The sequence below is a fragment of the Petromyzon marinus genome, chromosome 61, assembly GCF_048934315.1.
Source record: "Petromyzon marinus isolate PM22_M1 ecotype Great Lakes invasive population chromosome 61, UKy_Petmar_22M1.pri1.0, whole genome shotgun sequence".
Classification (NCBI taxonomy): Eukaryota; Metazoa; Chordata; class Hyperoartia; order Petromyzontiformes; family Petromyzontidae; genus Petromyzon; species Petromyzon marinus.
In genome coordinates, this window is record NC_133727.1 from 8939791 (window position 1) to 8962100 (window position 22310).

General features: G+C 45.6%; 1 pseudogene; it reads right to left on the minus strand.

Annotated features, from left to right (window-relative positions):
• LOC142906028 (exosome complex exonuclease RRP44-like) overlaps nt 1-20721 on the minus strand; it is a 31519-nt pseudogene extending 10798 nt beyond the window's left edge.
• Nucleotides 20722-22310: the final 1589 nt, after the last annotated feature.

A 22310-nucleotide genomic window follows, 5' to 3' on the forward strand; every position in this document is an offset into this window, starting at 1 on the left:
TGGTGAATCTGATGGCTGGGTGTATGGAATTGATGTGGTCGAGGAATTGGTTTGTGTTATGGTCGAAACGTCGTGAGAATTTTTATTGTTTTATATATATTTTATTATTTTGTTGTTTCCCTTCAACGTGACTTTACCGAAAGAACTAAGAATATGAATTACTGCAGTCACGAAAGCTTTAAATCAAAATTTCATTGGAAAGACGTTATAAACAATTTCAGTTCTTAATTGATTGTATTTTATGGTGACATTCAGACTGCAGTCCATTCGCTGGCACTGCCTCTTCACACGACGGTCAATGGTATGGTTTATAGCATGTTATATAATAATAAATAGTATAACATTGTAATGTTTAACATAATTCATAAGGCAATATATTGTATCGTAATTGTATTGTGAATATACAGCAGTGTGGTATACAGTAGGGTTGGTAGAATAATACATAGTGTAATATTACAAGTCTAACATGTTACAGTCTAAAGTATAGGGTAGTCTAAAGTAACGCATTGTGTAATTCAAGGGTGGGTTTGTCTATGGTAGTGTATATTACGGTGTATAGTCGTGTAATGTAGGAAAAAGTTTAGTTGAAGACATATAAATATACTGCATAATGTTCGAGCTTACATTGGGCTGTGTATACGATATTATACAATGTAGTTTAGATTGGAAGGTATAACGTTACAATGTATAGTAGTCTAGTTTATGGCATGGTTGTAACGCAATACAGGACAGAGCAGCACATCGTGGCTGTTTCTCCCCCCTCCTCCGTTCCGAGCATGGATGGACTCGTCCGTCTGAACGAGGCTCGTCGCTCTCCGTGGTGCTAACGTTGGAAAGAAGGAAAAAACCGCCACCCATTTTTTCGCCATATGGCATTGTAATGTATAATGACTTATTGTTAGTAGCTCAGCTGATTGGAGAGTATATAGAGTTTATTAATAACATTGATGTAGTTTATATTTTAGTTTTATTAATTCGTTTACTATATGGTATTCATTATATAGTGTAGTGTATACACAGTTACTTTATGTTTATAGCTCAACATATTGAAGAACATATTGAGTACATTTATTATATTGATGTAGTTTATACTTAGTTTTTTTCACATCGGTTAATTATATAATAGTTGGGTAGTTGCAGTCCTTTAGCGTCCGTATACTAAATGCCTCTGTTGAGATGGAAACTTTGACTTTAACATAGCTATTTCCGTGACCAGTCGCATGCTAATCCCTCACATTAACATCATGCTAATCTCCCAGTTACATGCTAATTTCTGACTTTAACACCCTGCTGATCCAACACTTTAACACAGCTATTTCAATGCTAAATTCTCCTGTTTGATATGTAAACTCCTTTGTCAAGGCGCTTTACCTCTCACACCTAGCCTAAAAGACGCTGCGAATCTTAGAAGCAGTTATTGAAGCGCTGTCGTCCCGACAGTTCTGTTCCTTCACCTGAAGAAGGCTACTTGTGTTGTGGCCGAAACGTCGTGAGAATTTTTTTAATGTTTTATTTTTATTATTTTATTTCCATTCTACGTGACTTTACCGAAAGAACCAAGAAGTTGCATAAAGTTGTTGCATGCTTGGGCTCCAGATGCCGAAATTACCTTTTAAAAAACGGCCAGTCTCATCAGATCTCAGAAGCTAAGCTTGCAGCACCCAGCCCTGATGGTAACCCGGGGATCAAATTAATGTGGAGAAACAAATGTTCGCTTGTGACGACCAAGACTACGCCTGTCCTCCAATGGACAGGCCTCACTGATTCCGAAGACTTTTATTTTCAGGAGGGTCCTGCCGAGTTTTTTTGCAGTAGGGAGGCGATGTTGTGCGGTGCAGTGCCGGAGAGTAAGCTCATGCAGCCGGTCCACCCTGTCCTCTCTCCTCCCGTCGGGACGGGTAGGTCACAATCGCGTTCAGAAACACCCTCCACGTCACAACACAGTTCAATTTCTCAATCCGGAGGTCAGCTCAAATCTGTACTGTGGGCGTTCCCTTGTATTCTACTGTGTACGTGGGGCTCTGGGTCCAATCCCCTGATCACCATTGCATTCACTTAAATAATAATAATACATTCTCCTGGCCACCCATAGAAAATAAGAGTGCACAATTATACGTGTTATTCATCACAGGCGAGCTCACACCGGCTACACTTACAGCTTAGGGCCTCGCATTAAGAGAGGGGGGGGGGTCTCTAAATACGAAACAAGAAATGGACACGAGGTTTCGAGTTTTAACATAATTGTTTAAAAAATAAAGATCGGTGAGAAATAAAGACTCTCCAAAGCAGTTATTTTCATTCTGCTGACAAAAATATACAGGCATTCATAGAAGGGGCCTCTTAAACTTTACAATAGCATAGGGCCCCAGCAATGCCATCATCCGGCTCTGCTGCCGAGTGTCATCCCAGTGAAGTAATTTGCAGGTAACTTTAGCATTGGGATGCTTGGCCAATACCCAGTTACATTGTGATAGTGTGTTTTCTAGCTATGTGAGCAAACTGGATAACCCATACAGAACAAAGGGGAGAACGTAGAAAACTCCGCAAAGTGCCAGTCGGATAATTAACCAAGGCCCTTCTTGTTGCGAGGGTCAAAGATCACCGCTGCAACACCCTGCCACCTGAAACGATAATAGTTCGCTTATAATTATGATTTTTTTTTATTTTAGTGTGCACATTTACACGCGATAATCACATCTCATCTCAAGCATTTGAAAAGGGCACCCTCAGTGGCAACTGTTCTCTGTGTGACACACGGTTATTCAGCACCTAACCTGCAAGCAGGTCAAGTGCTGTTTGCTGCGAGCAATCCCAAATGAGTAATTCCCAGTGAAGTTTTTTTTTTACATGCCAATTATCGCCTGTGATGCTGACACACGATGGCCATACTTTATTTTAAATAATGTCTTGGGATCGTTGTGCTTTGCACAAGAAAATACTGTAGAAGCATAACGCGCTTTTTGTGTCTCCACATAAATCAGAATACGATGTTTAAATACATCAGCCTAATGGCTTTTCCCACCAACATTCCCCAGCAGCATTTGTTTTAAGCAATATAATTATACCCGCTTCCATTTGGGTTTCATCAGTTAGGCTTGTAAAACTAATGGTGGTTGTTATTCAAAAACGAGCCGGCCATTTGTGTCAGTGCCACAATCCAAATTTACCAGACTTTAAATAATACTTTCCAATCATCCAATTGGTTAAAACCACAGAGCAGCATTGCCCTTAATGTGAAACCATGGCACACTCTACCCGTCTGTAAAACATCACCTTCGTGGGAGCCTTGCATTGTAGGAATATTGTGGTCAATGCAAACATGACTCCTTGTAAAAAAAGGTGTCAGTTTTGTTGCCAGATAACAGGGTAAAAAAACAATTATGAGCTCCACAATAAAATAAATCATGCACAGGCGTGTTTCATTAAAGGGACAACATCTTATGGCCCATTAAATACAATGTTTTTGGTAACCAGCTAGTGATGACGGGAGCATGATTGTGAAGTCTGGAAGCTTCTAGTGGCAGCTACAAGAAGGTCGTCTAACACTCAGCAGAAACAAGAGTGTGTTTCTGCAGCTGTACCTGCGACTAAGAAGTCCTTTCAAATGATCCACTCTGCTCACCCCACGTGGGGAAGGAGCTAGGAAAGTGGCCTTAAACATAGTCTGTCTCACTCCTTCCCGACTGGATAACCACGTTCAGAAGGATCCCCATTACTGTGGTGGAAACAAAACTAAAAGTCAGATAAATACCTTTGGGAACTGGAATGTCAGGACCCTTATGGACAACACTAAAAGTGAACGCCCAGAATGCTGCACCTTAATCGTGGCCCGGAAACTCAGACGACATAACACTGACGTAGCTGCCCTCAATGATACTCGACGAGAAGAGGAGGGGCAGCTCAAGGAACAAGGAGCTGGCTGTACCCTCTTCTGGAAAGGCAGACAGGAAGAACAGCGGTGGCTGCACAGAGTTGGTATCTCCATCAAGAATTAACTTGATGAGTGAGCGCCTCATGACTCTATGTCTCAAACTGGTGGGGAGCCAATATTCTACTGTCATCAGCGTATATGCCCTGATTCTTCACTCCGATTATGAATGTTACGTCAAACTTGATCAGGTCCTTTCTACTGTTCCTGTGGGAGACAAACTTATTCTGCTCGGTGATATGCATGCCAGAGTTGGAAGAAACATAAACCTCTGTAATGGAACCATCGGGAAAGAAGGAGTGGGTAAAGTCAATTCCAACGGCATCCTTCCCTTGACTAAATGCACGGAAAATGGAGTCATCATCATCAACACCCTGTTACGCCAGAAAAACAAATACAAAACATCATAGCATCATCCGTGATCTAAGCACCGCCACTTGATCGATGACGTCATTGTCCATGCCCAGGATCCCAAAGATGTCTGCATCATCCAGGCTGTTCTAGTAGCTGCTGGTGGCTGGACTGATCATCGAATCATCTGCTCAACCATGCTCATATAACTGGCGCCCAAGTGACGGCTTCATCGGAAGAGATGTCTACAGAAGATTCACATTGAAGCTTTATAGGACTCCATTAAGCAAGACCTCTTCCGCCAATGCCTCAATGAAAAACTGTCAAACTTGATTAACCAAAAGTGGGAGAATGTAGTTCGTCAGAGAAAGTGCTTCAAGGATGTCCTCAAGTCCAACATGAAGAAGTGCTCCATCGACACTAACTCAAGGGAGTATCTTTCCCAGGATCACCTCAGATGGAGACAGAGTCTATTTCAAGAAGCCAAACATTTTAAAACTTAACAGCAGAAACAGAAAAAGTGGGAATGGCGGAAACAACAGCCTGCAGCCCGACTTACTAATGCAGTTCCACCCACCACTATTTCTGGACACATGTGCCAGAGTTGCGGCAGAATCTGTCGATCCCAGATTGGTCTTCAGCCATCTTTGGACCCACCACCAGGGATGCTGTTGGGAGATGCATCGACATCCCCACCCCGACTGCTTCTGGCATATTATTCACCCCCACCGCCATGGCGCTTGATGTTGGCAGATTCAGCGCTGCCACCCCGGCTGCTGCTGGCATCTCCAACACTGCCACCACCACCCCGGCTGCTGCCGGGAGATCCAACGCTGTCATCCCAACCCAGCTCATGCTGGCAGATGCACCACTGCCTCCCCAGCTTTTGCTGGGAGATCCACCACCACCACCGCCTGTGCCAAAGCCACCAGGTTCGGCAAATTGCGTAAATTTATTCGAGAACTTCACTGGTCGGCTACTGCTGGAAGATCCACCGCCGCTACCCCTACATCTGCAGGCCGATCCACCACCGACACCCCTGCGTCTGCAGGCCAATCCACCACCACCCCAACGTCTGCAGGCCAATCCACCGCTGCCACCTGTGGGTCTGCAGGCTGATGCACCTTCACCACTCCTGGGACTTCATATTCAATACTCGTTGAGAAATACAACTGAGATTCTTGCATTACGTGTAGTCATTACACTTTCGGTGTTTTGCTTTCACTGGTGTTTGTCACGCCAAAACAAAGGTCACATGTTGCTTTCGGGAGGTTATAGCTGGGAGGGAGAGGACAAGTTTGGCAGAAAAGAACCAGAGCTTTGTATGAAGTGATAAGCCATGTAACTTTTATACAGCGCTATGCAGCTGAAAAAAAGGATATGCCACTGAACTAATTCAGAGTAAGACCTCCGCTCTGAAATTGGAGCTGGTCATAAACAACTGCCCAGATATGGGAATACCTTCACTCTTTCCACAACTACCTATCATGCGGAGTTGAGGGGGTGGAGTCCTTGAAGACATACAAAATATCAAGGCAGGTACTGCTTTGATTTATTTGGTAGGGCGAATGGTAAGGCCCTACCTCTTATTGGCACGATCCAGGTTCACCATCAGACTCTCCCACTCCTCGAAGTGAACAGCCATTACGAGATCATCACCAACATCATCAGCACACAGATCATCCGTTGTTCTCTCCTTCCAGATTAAGAAAAACCGTGGGGCATGTTACACGTTAACATTATTGATACATTACGATTCGTAGATCAAAGTAGATTTTAATACAATCAGTCCTTGCTTAGAATTTCCCCGTAGAACACTGATTCGTTACAGTGATAGGTGTGGGGCCAAATGTTCTGGACTGACTTCTACCACCAAGCCAGCTTCACAACATTTGCGCGTTTCTCCGGTTTCCTCCTACGTGCCGAACCCTGATGCTTGAAATTGTCCAAACATCTTAATGCAGCACGGAGCTAATAATGAGTCTCGAGACTCAATGTGGCTCTCCTGGGTACATAAAGGATATTTCTAGATTTGATTATATTTATTCATATTATTCAGCCTAGCAGCTGCACTGCGATGTGCCAGCCTTGCCACTGTGTCATGGTGGTAGTGGTGGTAAAACGGATTCGGAATAATATGTTCAGTACACGTCGTGATTTTTTTAAGTGTTAATCAAACGAGTTGCAGTGACGTCATGGCTGAGTAAGCAGCAATGACCGCTCCAACCCCTACATTAGAACATTACCTTTTTCGACCCAACATAATAACTCGCTTTCCTGTTTGATAGTTTTCTTATTTTTCTACCTGGCCTCAGGCACTTTATAGGGGGCCTTGGAAAGCTGGTTTTCTACTTTGGAGCTTCCTAGGGCGATCCACAGCCTCCTTAGGTGTAGGGTCCTCAGTAAGCAACTCGAGCCTGACCTCATGGCAAGGCCAAGGGGACCTTCCGCCTGTATCTTTGTGCTCCATGGAAGACAGATCCCCTGGGAAAAAAGCCATGGCTTTGTCTCCCACCCCCCCCCCCCCCCCGTTCAAGTTGACACCAGAGATCCCGGTGGGAGGAACGAGAGCTCTTACAAGCCCTTTTGTAAAAAAACAAAGAGAATACTGCCCTTCTTCGGGTCCTCAACGAGATGTCGAGTGAGGTTTGCAGGAGGGTGAAGATTCAGGAGGCAGCCACATATGACCCTTCAGACTATGCTAGACGAGCAGAGCGGTGCAATGAAGACCTACGAAGCCAGGCTGCTGGAACCTGAGGAGGCTTACATCAGACTGGACTCTAAGGGACGGGAGTGCCAAGTAAACCATACGGCCTCCCGGAGGGGGTCGAGGGCAACGCTCCTCAAGATGCTCTATCCTACATTCGGCTACATCTGCTGGAAGCTCCGGCATTCCTCTCTACAACTGGGCCATCACCACCTACACGAGTCGGCGCTGCGCTGTGACCACGGCGTGCCTCCACGCGTGCCTGTCGACAATCGTCCTCAAGACTGCCCGCATCGAACGCGAGCTCATCTCATTCGTATGGCAATGCTTGCTTCCCGCAGAGCAGACTCTTGTCCACAACCTCTCTCGCATAGATGTAGCGTAATAAATGCACATCCTATACCGTCAGTATACTTACCTGCAGTTGCGGGCACAAGCCCATAGGGGGTGCCACCCTGAGCTGGGGAAGGACAGAGAGAGCCAGGCCCCAGGTGAGGGGTTGGGGGGTTCTTCCAGAGCCCCCTGGAAGGTTCTAGAGAGGGGGCGGTACCGGGGGCAGAGAGCCCCCGAGAGGTGTATTAAAGGGGCACCTCTGGGACAGCTCGGGGCAGTGCTCCGAAGACGAAGAACAGAAGAACAGCCTAGCTAGGACCCTGGGACCCGACATCCTTATAAGGGTCGGGGCCGAGCGCGGACCAGTGGTCAGGACCCGCACCTTGGCTGGGTCGGGTCAGTTAGCCTCCCCTAGGGCACAGATAGCCAGAGGGCTGAGAGCCAGGTTTGATCAGTGCGAGGGCACGCTAGCCCGGAGGCTGTACCTCCCTAGATAGTGGGAGTAAAGGGGAGTTCTGTTCATAGTTACAAATAAACCGTGTTGCCTCTAAAGACGTCTCCAGTCTCCGTGAAACCCACTACATATATATGTATTTTTATATTTTGTCCAGTCTCCGTGGAACCCACTACATATATATGTATTTTTATATTTTGACCACTGTGTGATAAACACGTTGCCTGCGTGCGGCGACACTGGATGCTTTTCCCTCTTCCTTTTCCTCATCCCTTCACCACAGAATGACAACGGTAACGCGGTCATGCACCTCGGGGGGGGGGGGGGGGGGGTCAGACATTTGTGACGATGTGTGACGAGGGGGAGGGGGGGGTTTGAGAAATGTGACGTCACATCAAAATGCGCAACTTTAAGTATAGAATTGTTATAACACTAATTGTTATAACACTCCTACATCAGTGCAGCGCCACGCACTACAATGACAATAGTTGAAGCATGTTTTATTTTCAAAATGGAAATATGGTTTTGGGGGGGGGCAGAGCTTTGTGACGTCATATTTGAGGTGGGGTCTGACTTTTTGTGACGCCGAGTGACGAGAGGTCAAAAATTGCATGACGTCATTCATGGACGGCCCCTCAAGTGAATGGCAAAATTGGTTTCGATTTACGTTGTTTCACTTACCGTCGTGTTTTTCAATGTACTAAATCGAGAACTTCAGTGCTTGGGGGATTTTGGAGCTGGCTCACCGCCTGGGCTGCTGCTGCCTTCCCACTCGGCTGTGGTTGCTCGAACCTCCGAGTCGTTCATAGCTCGTGGCTTCTAATATCGGAAGGAAGCGGTGATCGTCTTTGTTCGATGGCCAAGAGCTGCTGCTGCGAGGATGACCGGAGTTTGCGTGATGATCGTTTATGCTCCTGGACACGAGATCAGCAAGGTGTGATGTTTCATTTGTGGGAGTTGCACCGCCTGTACGCGATCAACCGTCGACGCGCCCACCCGGGCCCCACGTTTGCCGTGAGGCACCATGAGGGCCTCCCCGACGGCCAGGGCTTCCGCACGGTCGGAGTGGGCAGAGGCCGGCGTTCGACTGGTGGTTTGAAAAGAACACGGACAAACATTCGAGCTCACGCTTTTGCTTTGGCAACAATTTTCGTTAATTGGGCTCCGAGCGGCTCAACAAGCCTGGAAGCCGGCGCATTTAATCACCTCCGAGATCGAAATGTGGCAAATCGCATGCTAATCAGGAGCAAGTTGGCCCAGGGATTGAGAATCAAATTTGCATGTGAAACGGCGGTGCAGGACTCGATTCGAAGGCGAGTGAATACTGCGCGGTGGTGCATTGCAAGTGGACATTATTATCATCCAACAGTGACCAGCATGGTGAAGTATGGTCAAACTAAACCTGGCATCCAACATCACGTGGCGAGATGTTCATCTAGCAGTGGAAAACGTAACTTAAAGTAACCAAAATAACAGAAGATGCATGGAAAATAAATCGATTTAATTTTGTATATAAACGCGTATAACTCATGTGTACATGCTTGTAAATATACGATTCAGCTAAAAAATTGTAAACACATTTACACAAAGTCGCAAAGACATCAACTCGCTTAAATCTTTACCACTACTGCAGGAGCTCAGAATTATTGCCCAAGTACTGTATATACGTGAGCAAAGTTATAACCATTTACGAAACAATTTGAAAACGTGTCAATATTTTGTCAGAAATTATCTTTGCACGTCTAAAGGACAAGAGAAGCTGTAACGAAATGCGCATTTGTAAACGATTAAACCTTAAAATTTCCTGACACCGACATTTTTTCCAAAAACATTCCTTGTGTGATTGCACAGAGTCCGATGAGGGGTAGGGTAGCTGTGTAAAAAACCTGAGGTGAAATTCTCCGTTAAACCGACGATTTAAGCAGCAACAGCTCGGGGAATTTTATACTCTGTTCTATGCAGCTGACCGCTGCCCCTTCATACAGTAAATGGCATCCTCACAAGAATAAGTAACCTAACATCCCTTGCAGGGAATCCTCTCGCGATAAAAAAAATCTTCCATTTGCCATCCATCACAAGACTCCTGCGGGTATCACCGTGCACAATCATACTTCGAAGCTCTTGCTCGGATTCCCCAGAGCTTTGCCCTCCGAGTGGCCACCCTAATGGCCCACTCCGACAGGCCAAACCTGGCACAATTGTAGGTTTTCAACTATAATACACGTTTTATGGGTTAGATCGTTTAAATATATAAATGTGTTGTTAAACCCACCACCACCCGACAGCCAATTAGTAAGGTTTGTCACGTAAACAGAACATGTCAATTCGTTACTAGTACAGTCCACCAGTGTGTTGGAGAGCAAAGCCACACCATTTACAATCTAAGTACAACATTTCGCCAGCACTAACTAGCTTCATCAGGCGACAGCCATCACTTGTGAGCACTTCTTTCGCGAATTGGGAGGGGAATCAATGAATGCATATGACTATGGGTATCCATTGCCGATTGGGTTATTTATATGTTAATCAACACACATTATGCATGCGCATTAAGGAACGAGGATTCTCCACGAATCTGGCTGTCGCCTGATGAAGCTGGTTGTAATTACTGGTGAAACATCGCACTCAGATTGTAAATGTTGTGGCTTTGCTCTCCAAGACACCGGTGTGATGTTACTAGTAACGAATTGGCACGTTCCGTTAATGTGACAAACCTTTCGAATTGGCTGTGTCGGGTGGTGGCGGGTTTACCGACACATTTAAATATTTATTACGCGATCTAACCAAAAAAACCCGTGTTATGGATATTGGTCGCGAAAGCCTACGTGTTAAACTGGTTTTCAACTGTTAGATCAGTGGTAGCCGATATGTGAATCGTGATCCATGGGTGGATGATCGCAAAAGATTTTGATTGTGGATCTCGGGACAAATATGAATAAACACCTGTAATATAAAGCAATTCTTGTTATAGCAGATGGCAAAACAAAATCCCCAACTAAGAATGAATGGATTAATAATATATATTTTAAACCAATAGATCGCACTAGTACTTGGTATGTCTACAGTGTTCTATTAGTCGGTTAAATCCATCCGGGTAACTGTTGGTCAAATATTGCTGGTAGATCACGGAACATGTTGAGATATACCAGAATGGATCACAGTGCTTTGTGGGTTGGACACTGCTGCGTTAGTCAATAAACACCACCGATTCAGTAACCAATATTTTTGTGAAATCACCTTCATCACAAGGGGGTCAGTGTCTTGGCTGGCAAAGAAGTGGGGCATAAGATATCCTAAACCTTTCATACATCTTGACGCGTATACACCTTAATTGGCTGATTGTACTGGTTGGCAAGGTAAAAATTCTAAATAAAAAAAATTGCGCTACCACTTGAACCGCTGCGACAGGAGAATGAAGAACCGGTGACCTCTGGATTGCAAGTTCAGAGTGCAAACCGTCTGTTACTTCAGGGTAGCATTTCTCATAACCGCCACTGCTTTTTTTTCAATTGTTCACCTCTGCTTGCGAGCACAATGTACACTTAATTAACTCTGCAGATGTAAAACCCAGAGTGTGTGCCCACTCATGCACCTCCTCCGACATCTTGTTGACACCGCATCCACGATACACTAGTGTTGTCTGGGTTTCTTAGGCCGGGGAGAAGGCGAGCCCCATGGGGTGGACTCCGCAGGGTTGTAGCCTGGAATCTGTGACAGCGGACACACAAATGGCACAAACGTACAACAAAGATAGTCACCCAAATAAGCCTTTAACAGACTGCTGCTGTTAGGCGGCATGGCCCACGAGGGGGTAAGTGGCCAACACCTCTCCCCAGTGCTGATGTTTACACACTGCACCAGGTACTCATTTAAGAAAGAGTTGACCTTGGGTAGGCAAAACAGCAGTTCAGATAATCCTCATTGGTGTTGGCGGTGAGTGGGAATTGGGTTGCCGGGTTCATAGCGCAGCGTGCTAACCACTACACCAATGCTCTCACACACACATGCGAGTATTTCCAACACAAGTGATACGTTATTATTACACTTAATAACACTGAAAAACTTCACCAAGTCTGAAGACTTTTGAGGAACAGGGGGAGAGAAGATGACAACTCCACACAGTAACACACTCTAGTTGGGAATCAAACCCAGTTTTCTTGCTGCAAGATGCAAGGGTTTACCAATGTGCCACCCTGCCGCCCATGGCGATACGTAAACTACCTTAATACCAGTTTCAACGCATGCTTCTTTTTAGATATGGGAGGAAACCAGAGAACCCGGAGGAAACCCATACAGAACAGACTCATGGAGTTTTGTTAAGACATCTGATATCTACCAAGGCTCCCACACCCTGACTTAGCTTGGTATCTTGAGAACTCGCATTCATCAACAACAGCCCCAAACGATCATTTAAATAGGTCACGTTTCAGATAATGGCCCTTCTTGTGCAATGAACTAGGGCCATAATAAAAATCTATTTTATACAGCACCTTGCATATCGAAATATCTCAAAAAAGCACTGGACATTAAAAAACTACTCAAGTATAGATACAAGCCAATAGAAATAAAGTAAAAGCCGATAATAACAATAATGACAGTGATACTGACACTTTACACAGCATGCAAAATGCAATAAAAGCTAATCATAATGATTCCCCTCACAGTAATAACCAATCAGAATCCAGGAAAAGCCAATTAATAACGACATTTTCAAGCTGGATTTAAACACACGGACAGTCACAACTGATATAGGTAGGGATAGTATCCCACAGTCTTTGGATATACAGTCTGTTCTATAATACGGTAGTTGCGTACCTCAAGAACACCGCGTTTTGGAAAAATCGTGATATAATAAATAATATATATTATATGGCGAAGAGCGCAGTCCGCAATAACGCGTGAGATGCGTAACACAGGCTGAACAAAGACTAAGGAACGTGGGTAGCATCTAGAAGCATCCAGCAGCATCCCGCCTTGTGTGATGCTACGCCGAGGCAGCCGTTACAACCACTTATTCCTACTCGTGCGACGTAGTTCCATTCATTCAACCGAGTTAAATCCAGTTCGGATCCGCGTTATACAAAAAATGCGTTCCTTCATACATTCATCATCGCGTTATATCCAATTTGCCAGTTACAGGAGGTATAGGACAACAGACAGTGGTGTAAAATGTGGTCCATAGTTTGGGTTGCATGGCCACAATCGTACAGTAGCTTCTTTTTAATGCACTGCTATGTATCTGTATGAGTCTCTATGAATCTCTAGGAATAATAATGGGTCTCTCTGCATCTCCTATGTATCTCTGTGTCTCTATGGGTTTACTATACGGTCCCACAGTTTGGGTTGCATGGCAACAAGCGCTATGCTGTGGCTTGTGTCATTAATTTTCGGCCCGCTGACGTTCCGATGCGGCGAGCGTTTGTTTTTTGTGCACTACTGCTGGCGCAGCAAGCAGCAACAGCAGCATGGTCACAATACAAATCGGTGGTATTCCGAGGTTGTGCATCGCGCCGCACGGTGAGTACCTCCGGGCAGACGAGGTGCATGCGGATCCGCTGGTGCTGCAGGTTGGACGAATCCAGCGAGCGACACGCGCACGCACACGCGGTCGAACATGTTCAGCGCGATGCCCTCCACGCACAGCGTGGGGCCCTACACAAAACACAAAGACATATCTCCAATGTAGCCTTAACAGACTGTTGGGGCAAGTGCTGTTGGCGAGGAGCACAGATGAAGGCCGGCACGGCACACAAGGAGGTGGGTCGCCGGCGCCATGCCCGGCCGCCTTTGTCTCCCCAGTGGCGATGTTTACACACCGCACCAGGCATTCAATTGAGTTCCGAGTCAACCTAGGGGAGGCCCAGGACCGGTTCAGATAATCATCACTGGTGTTGACCGTGCGAAGGAATCGAACCCAAGTCGTCGGGATCGTGCGCAGAGCGCTAACGCTACACTACCGCTGACTGCTCTCTGCCAAGTGCCCTGCACACAAGCACGGATTGACGTAAACCCAACGTTATTATTCATACTATTAAATGGGTTACTCAGAAAAGCCTCACTGATTCTCAAAACGTTTGCATTCAAGGTCACTGCTACGTCTTTGTAAAAGGAGGCGAACGATTGATATGTGCTCCCCAAATAAGTAATTTGCATGTAATTTGCCAACCTTGGACCATGATGCTGGCACACGAATAACGTTACAGGATCTTTAAACGTCCACTGTTAAAGCGGATAGCCTGTAAATATTTTACGCTTAATACACACCACAGTATTAACCGGAGTGGCCACCGAGTTTGAAACGCAAACCTCCACAACACACAGCGAATGCAATACCGCTTGGGCCACCTCACCGCGAGCTGAAAACCAGGCATGAGAAGCCGATGGCTGCAATGACCAAACCAACCGAGGGATCGTGATGTGCGGGCCAGCCAAGGAATTTTAAAGCCTTATTTGGCCATCATTAAGGAGTAGATGCAACCCCCCTTAGGTTATATGGAGTGTACAATTGCAGTTAAGAACATACCAAAAATATGGCTGCAAATGTTGACCCTTTTGAGCTTCTGGTCCAAATTAGGCTGTGTGCATTATCCACGCAGAGTGACAATGTAATGCGGCATACAAGGCATGCTGGAAAGGACCAGATCCACTGGTCACAAATGTGCTTTTTGCCATCTAGAAATCACTTTTTGCATCAACTACTATTTCCCTCATTTGTTTTTATTCTACAAGTACTTTTCTGCCCTTCGAGTTTCTCATTGTTTACAGAAAGCATTAGAGTTTCTCTATAATTCTTCCGGATCTGAGGGATTTTACTGTATTTTTAATGTGATGTCCTCTCCGTGACAATACGGGCTCCGTCATGGCAGTCATTTCCAAAGCATATTTAATTGTGACCGTTTTATATTTGAAACGCATTTACATAATTTAATTCAGTTTCAGTTTATTTTGGTATAGCCCTGTGAGCCATCCGGCTCTAATGTATCCACCGGTGTAACTTCCTCTGTAATAGTCCACACTGCCAAATGGCAAAAAAAACGGAGCTTCGTATCTCACTGCGTTCTTCCACCTTAAACCAAGTGTCTGTGTGTCTGATAGAAACCTAATCGTAGAGAGATGGTCAGGGGGCTTGGGTCCCAGTGCATTAAGCCAGTCCTGGGTTTAAATGCAGAATTCAGCCGTTCGGGAAATGCCAATGCCTCCCGGTTAAGTGAACACATGCCCTACCTCCTCGTCGAAGGTAACGTTGAGCTTGAGATCTTTGGAGTCAAAGAAAACCGTCCCCTCCAAGCCGTACTTGGGAATGAGCACCACCACGGCGTTCTTGCGCACAAACAGCACGAAGCCCTCTTCGCTCACCACTCCCTTGCTCTTGAAGAACAACTGAGACCACAACAACAACAGCTGTTAATCACCGCTACGTGGCAAAGAGCAGACACACGCGCATCACTTACCAAGCCCATAATTATTTAACAAAACTTAAGGTATTTTTCTGCATCCCCCCGATAATTTATTCCAGTTGTGCTATTGGCATCATGTCATGGGGATTATTTTGAGTTCAATCGTGAAGGTACAATGTCAATTGTATTGACTATAATCCTCCATCACATGACAGAGCCAATCAAATAAAGTTGTCACATCATGGGCAAATGTGCCAAGTGACCAGGTTTTTCAGCAAACACAGAAGAATGCTGAAAAGCAACGTCAAGTGTAGCCAACCAGTACAGCCACGGCACCACCACACGTAAGCGTGCGAATAGAAAACAATTGATTCTTACTACACGCACAATACGATGCCTGCTTTCGTGACCTTAAAAATGGTTTTCAAGAGACGAATTGACGCATTATCAGGTGCCTAAGCACACGCCGTGCAAGCTCCACGTGGCCCACACTTCCGCCTCCCACCTGCGTGTGGAAAGCTACAGACGAGCGTTGGGCGTACTGCGCCATCTTCTGGCGGTAGTTGAGGTTGTTGCAGAGCTGCTGCTGCTTCTGCTTGTCGGTGAGCGCCGGGTACGTGGGGTCGGCGCCCACGCACACGGCCAGCAGCCGGTGCACAATCACATCCGAGTATCTGTAACGGTACAGGGAGACAACAACAACAACAATATTCACATTTGTTGTAGCCTCTATTTAATATGAAGATTAAATTTACAGTAGATACTGGCTGCGGTATGGCCACGAGATGCCAACGGAGCAGCGGTATTAATCCACCAAGCACCGCGATTCATTCTGGTGGATCTCAGCGGGTTTCACGATCCACCAGAAAGCTACGCAAACAATGACTCAGATGGATTTAACGCTGTGATAGAATACTGTACTCTGGACAAACCACGTTCTAGTACCATCTGCTGGTGGAAATTATCTTTGTTAATGTATGAATTTAATTCTTTGTTGAGGACTTTTTATTTGTCATCAGATGTAGCGCAAATTGCTGCCTGCTCATATCTGTGTTCTTATTTAAGATCCACAACAAAATCGTTAGCGATCCATGGCAGAATTGCAATTCACTTTTGGCCGCCGCTGCAACACGGCAATGGATTCTTGATTCTGCAAGTGGAACACTGTCACCCTCCTTGTAGGCGTTGGTGTTCTCCGGATCCTCTAGTTTTTCTCCAACACAAGCCAAACAACCATTTAAGGAATTGGCCAAACTTCCCGTTTATAAGACCTTTTAGAAAAATAAGTCAAAATCTGAAACTTTATCCTGGAGAAATCCGATTCGCGATAAAAGCTCTTTTTGACAGACGTCCAGTAGGTAGATGATAGGAGTGTTAAGAATAGGAAAGGTAAACAAATCACTAAAAGTAAATAATAGAAAAAAGATATACAAGTTGTATGTTGAACTTCATTCGCACCGTACGTAGCCAATCGTGCTAATCGGAGGTGTGCCATAATGACAAGTTAACATTGCAAAAGTACACCAATTAATAAATAAATATCTAAACTTGGGAAAGGCAGCACAGTCCCAGACCACACCAAGACAACAACATAGTCTCCTCAATAATCGCGAAGGTCGATTTCACGCGTGTGCCTGACTCCAGAGCACGTCACCGTCGAATGGGCGACGTGAAGTGGGTGTAGATGGCGGTGGCGAGCCCGTAGTGGTGGGTGTCGGGCTCCATGCCGGAGCAGAAGTAGATGGCCTGCATCATGCAGCGCGTGGCCAGGATACGCAGCAGAGTGTTGAGGTATGGTGGCGCTCCCGGCACCGCCGCCCGGTCCAAGGACTCGGCCAACACCTTAGCCGAGTCCACCTGGATCTCGATGTTCTGCGCAAAAAAATCGGGCACACCGGCGTTTGTGAGGTGACTATCCCGCACGTGGCTTGTAGTTCAGTGCTGGGGAAGCAGCAAGGGTTGTGGTGTATTGGAAAGAAAACGTTATTCAGCGCACTTCCTGTGGGCATTCAGGTTTCCATAACCTGGCTTGCCAGGAGAAGGCAGTACAGCAAGTGGATTAATCTACATCTGGCACAGTGCCTGGCTGCCTTCCAGCGTTGTCTGTGGTTCGTCACACCTTTTGAGTTGTTCTGCCTCTAAGGGCGAGTGGAAACTATACGGCTACATCTCAAGATAAAGGTAAAAGGTGCAGCCCTGCAATTGCTCGCTCAGGCCAATACTGACGTCGTTTCAAGACACCTCTGCTTCACAGTAGGGGGTAGCACATTCCCACCCATTTTGAGCATAATGTTCATCACAATAAGTCGACCTGATATTTCAACATTTCAGTGCTGGAATTTATCTAAAATTAAATACAGTACTACATTTATCGTGATGGTTTTTTGTTGCTTATTTCTGTGGAGTAGCTGGGAAACGAGCCGAGTCCTTCAACTCCCTACACTTGATAACACAGTATGTTCAATGCGGCTGCTGGATTTTGAAGCCAGGGTCCCAGCTGTAATCTCTGGGTCATAGGGTGACCCAGGTGACCCTTGCAAATGAGACTATTATGGTCTCTTGAGTTCTCACCCGGTTAAGCCAAAAGACCTCAAACAAAAATTTGAGCCACCCGGCGACGTCTGAATTCCTTGCGAGGAGGATGATATTGAAGGAAGGTTAACAGCAATCTAGAGACAGTAGAACCCCTCTTAAAGACGGTAATTGGTTCCACGAACACGAGCATTAAAGGATTTGGTCATTAAGCGAGTATAGGAAATACGTGTTAAAAGCTTAATTCGGTCCGATAGCATCGAAAGTTTCCCTTGTTCACCCAAAAAACGTATTTTATAATATTTAAACAATGGATATTAATACATAAAGATACTAACATTATAAACACATCATATTAAAATAAACACTGTTAATAAATGCATTAATTCATTTTGATTTAAAGCTTTCGTGACTGCAGGGATTCATATTCTTGGTTCTTTCGGTAAATTCACGTAGAAGGGAAACAACAAAATAATAAAAATATAAAACAATTAAATTCTCACGACGTTTCCACTGCAACACAAGCAATCATCATCAGGTGTCAAAACCACAACAAGAAAATGTGAAAAAAGTGGCGGTTATTTTAACGTTAGCACCACGGAGAGAGATTTGATAAACCATTTTGGGTCTTAATTGATTGATCACGCTTAAGGTGGCTTTCAGAACGCATCCATTATTTTTCGTCTCCTCCCTCCTCTTTTCCGAACATAAATGGACTCGTACATCTGAACAAACTGTCAAATCTCTCTCCGTGGTGCTAACGTTAAAAATAACTGGCACTTTTTTCAAATTTTCTTGTTGTGGTTTTCACACCTGATGATGATTGCTTGTGTTGCAGTCGAAACGTCGTGAGAATTTTATTGTTTTATATTTTTATTATTTTATTGTTTCCCTTCTATGTGGCATTAATTCATATTTACTGTACCTACAACAGCCCGTCGTTAACAGAGAAATGGTCGGTTAAGCCTACACATTGGAGGCCCGTTGTTAAGCGATTAGTTAACAAGAGTAGTCGTTAAAAGGGGTTCTAACTCTACCTTTGATTTCGCCGCCTTCACCAAGATGTCGTAGTTGGAAGGCGGAGGCGCCGGATGGCGTCGGAGCAGCGCACACTCGGGGAATTCGCCTACGATGCGCTCCGCCACGGAGATGTTGGCGAGCAACATGAACTCCTCCACCATCGAGTTGGTCTCCCTGTGTACACGCACCAGTTTCCGCCACCACAACACATCAACCACAAGGGTCAAGAATCTTTATCTTAGATTATTTTGCTGATAATAAATTTCCCACGTGATAAGCCACTTTGTTCAGCTATCATTTGTGGTCAGGGTTTTACTTGGTATGATAAAAAATAGTTTAGTTGTATTTGTATATTTGTTTAAGTTATTTGTTTACCTTTCCAATACTTTGCAATCCTAACGTGTGCTTGCATTGTTTGTTGTTGTAACGTTGTGACCTGCCCCAACTGGACATCTGTGAAAAAAGAGCTTTATAGCTCATCAGATTCTTCCAGTAGAAATATATATTTTGATTCTGATAGAGAGATCTGCACAACAGTCGGATTGCAGTCATGGGAGGTGTCTTGTTGACGAGACTCACGAGGTCCTTGGTCTGCAGGTCGATCGGGTCGTGGGTTTCGCTGTCCATGTGGAATCGGACCTCAGGGGATGCCAGAGTCAATGCCATACGGGTGGAGAAGGGACGTGAGCGATTATCATGTCCAGCCAAAACAACACAGAATCTTAATATAAGACACTTCACAAACTCAGATATTTGAGTTGAACATGCACAGCTCGTTAAGTCAATCCACTGCTGGATGAGGGCCGCCCCATGTCATGCGGATCGTGGGGTGGTTTTACCGTACTTAACCGTGGTGGTCAGTACGCGTTGGCAAAGGTGGGGGAGCACAGACATGGGAGCATTAAGAAGAGTAAAACAATTTGTGTCACTGCATTGTCCTCTATTGCCCACAATGTAGCCCCGCAGCAGCCTGTAACACTCCAATCTAGAAGGATGTTATTAACCAGGTAAAACCTTAACTTATTTATTGTTGCCTTCATTTCCGCATCTCCAGCTTCTTCAGCCTCCCACTCTCAGCCCCGCTCACTTCCCCCCACCCCCCCGGCATTTTGCCGTGCTCGCCCCTTTAATCCCTCTAGCAGCACCCCACTTCCCCTACCCCACACCCCCCATCTCTATCTCTCCCCCCTTGCTCCCCCCCACTCTCTTACCTATATAGCCTCTTGTTACAACAGCGCTTTATTGCCCACTTCAGCAATTGTTTCTGGCTGTGGTTGTCCCACCTGAAGAAGGACGCTTGTGTTGCGCCCGAAACGTCGTGATTTAATTTAGTTGTTATTTAATTTTATAGTTTTACCTACGTGACTTTACTGAAAAAAAACAAAGAGTAAGAATCCTGTAACACTTGTTTGTGAATGGTATTCACCCAAGCCTCATGCATCATGGGGTCAAAAAAAGCTACAGGTGCAGCCTTGCAATTGCTTGCTCAAGCCACTGCTGGAAGAAGGGGGCTCCCATAAGAGGGGGCCCCTCTAGAGATACACCCTTTTACAGTCCCTCTCAATGTATTTTAGCCTACTCTTCCACGCTGGCCGGATGTCTTAGAAGACACGGGAGTAACCACACTTTACCGCGCCACAGGCGACCTGCCGATCGACTAAATGTGGTGCACCCATTAATACTGCTCAGCGCTCCAGAGGCGGTGGAGGGGATGAAGATCCTGACAATGAGTTACCCATTTTGAATGCGCCTCTGCTTGAGAATCTTGGCCAGGGAGTTGAGGCCACGCAAGCTGCTGGTGACCGGGTCCTTCCGCCCGGCGTCGTCCATCATTAGCTGAGCCTCTGCGTACGTCAGAGACGCCTGCGGGGATACGATGAACACACCACGGGTGAACCATGGGGTCCTCGCAATTACACAATGCCCACGCCTGATCAAAGCCCAAGCCAGAACTCAACAGATGTCTACGTGGCTCCCGATGACCACTGAGGGTTACGCTCACCCAAAGACAGAAAAATTGATATTTTTTGAATTCTCAAAGCTGGAATTTAACCAAATTTAGTGCAATGGAATTTGGTGGTCTTTCGTGCAGTGAGTTTAACACGTAGGCTTTCGTGACCAATATCATCCATAATACAGGTTTTTTGGGTTAGATTGTATAAATACATAAATGTGTCATTAAACCCGCCACCACCCGACAGCGGACTAGTAAGGGTTGTCACATAAACAGAACGTGGCCAATTCGTCACTGGTACAACACACCTGTGTGCTGTACTCGTGACGAATTGGCATGTTCTGTTTACGTGACAACCCTTATTAGTTGGCTGTGTCGGGTGGGGGTGGGTTTAATGACACATTTACATATTTAAACGATCTAACCTAAAAAAACCCTGCGTTTTGTGCAGTGATTGTTGACTGGACAGAGACCATCAACTCACTACTTTCATGTCCTACCCGCACCTCCGATTAGCACAATTGGCTACGTACGGTGCAAAAGAAGTTCAACATACATACTACCACTTGTGAACCCGGTTCATCTTGCTACACTTGTGAACCCAGAGGTGCAAGCTCAACGCTCTGACCTCTCAGCCATCCGGAAACCTCAACTGCACTAACATAGCAAGGCACCGATACAATACACGTGAAAGCAAATGAGAGTTTTACAAAAACTGAACGTCTGTGGGGGAGGGGGGGAAATCACCTTGGAATTGATGATGCTCTTGGTAAAACGTGTGCTCACGATCTCAGCCTTTGGAGTCATCTCCCATATGCACGAGAACGCCAGCCTGCACGCGCACAGCACATGCACGGTCGCCATTCACCGTCGAGTGGCGGAGTCGTCGTCATTGGAGTGGTGCAGGGTGTTCACTCAGGAAAGCCTCGCAAAGTCTCGAGACTCTTTTACAGGAGGGTCTTGCCAAGTTTTTGGTAGTCGAGTCATTCTTTCAGCAGCGGGATGTTTGGCCAAATACCGGTTTGGGTTGTTACAAATTACTCAACTGGAATATATATGTAGCAACCAAGCTCGACTGCAAAAGCTTTGCAGTGAGATTCAGCGAGGCTTTTCTTGGTTAAGGATCATAGTAGTAATAACACGTTTATGTTAGCGATGAGAGGAAACCTGATAACCTGGAGTCAACCCATGCTAAATAGGGGGAGAACATACAAAATCTACATGGAAAAGCAACCAAGTCGGGCATCAATCCTAGGCCATTCTTGCTGTGAGACACGTGTTACCATTGTGCCATCCTGGTTTGGCTGCTTATGTATGTACACATGCTTGTGTGGATCTGTACAATGACACTTTAACAGTGCCACGCATCATGGGATTACATGTGCACCTGGCAACAACGCACGTTAGCTGCTGAGTATGGGTTGTAATGTGCGCACTCGCGAGTTAACAGTTGTTGGTGCATCTCACCGGTCGACGTTGGATCTCAAGGAACACAGGTTTGAGCTCAATAACTCTGGCACCATATCAATCCTCTGCAGGCGCACAAACACATAAACGCAACAACTTCTCTGTCAATAAACACAATCTAGCAAATACATATGCACCAACTCAACGAGTGTTTTGCAAGCAAACCC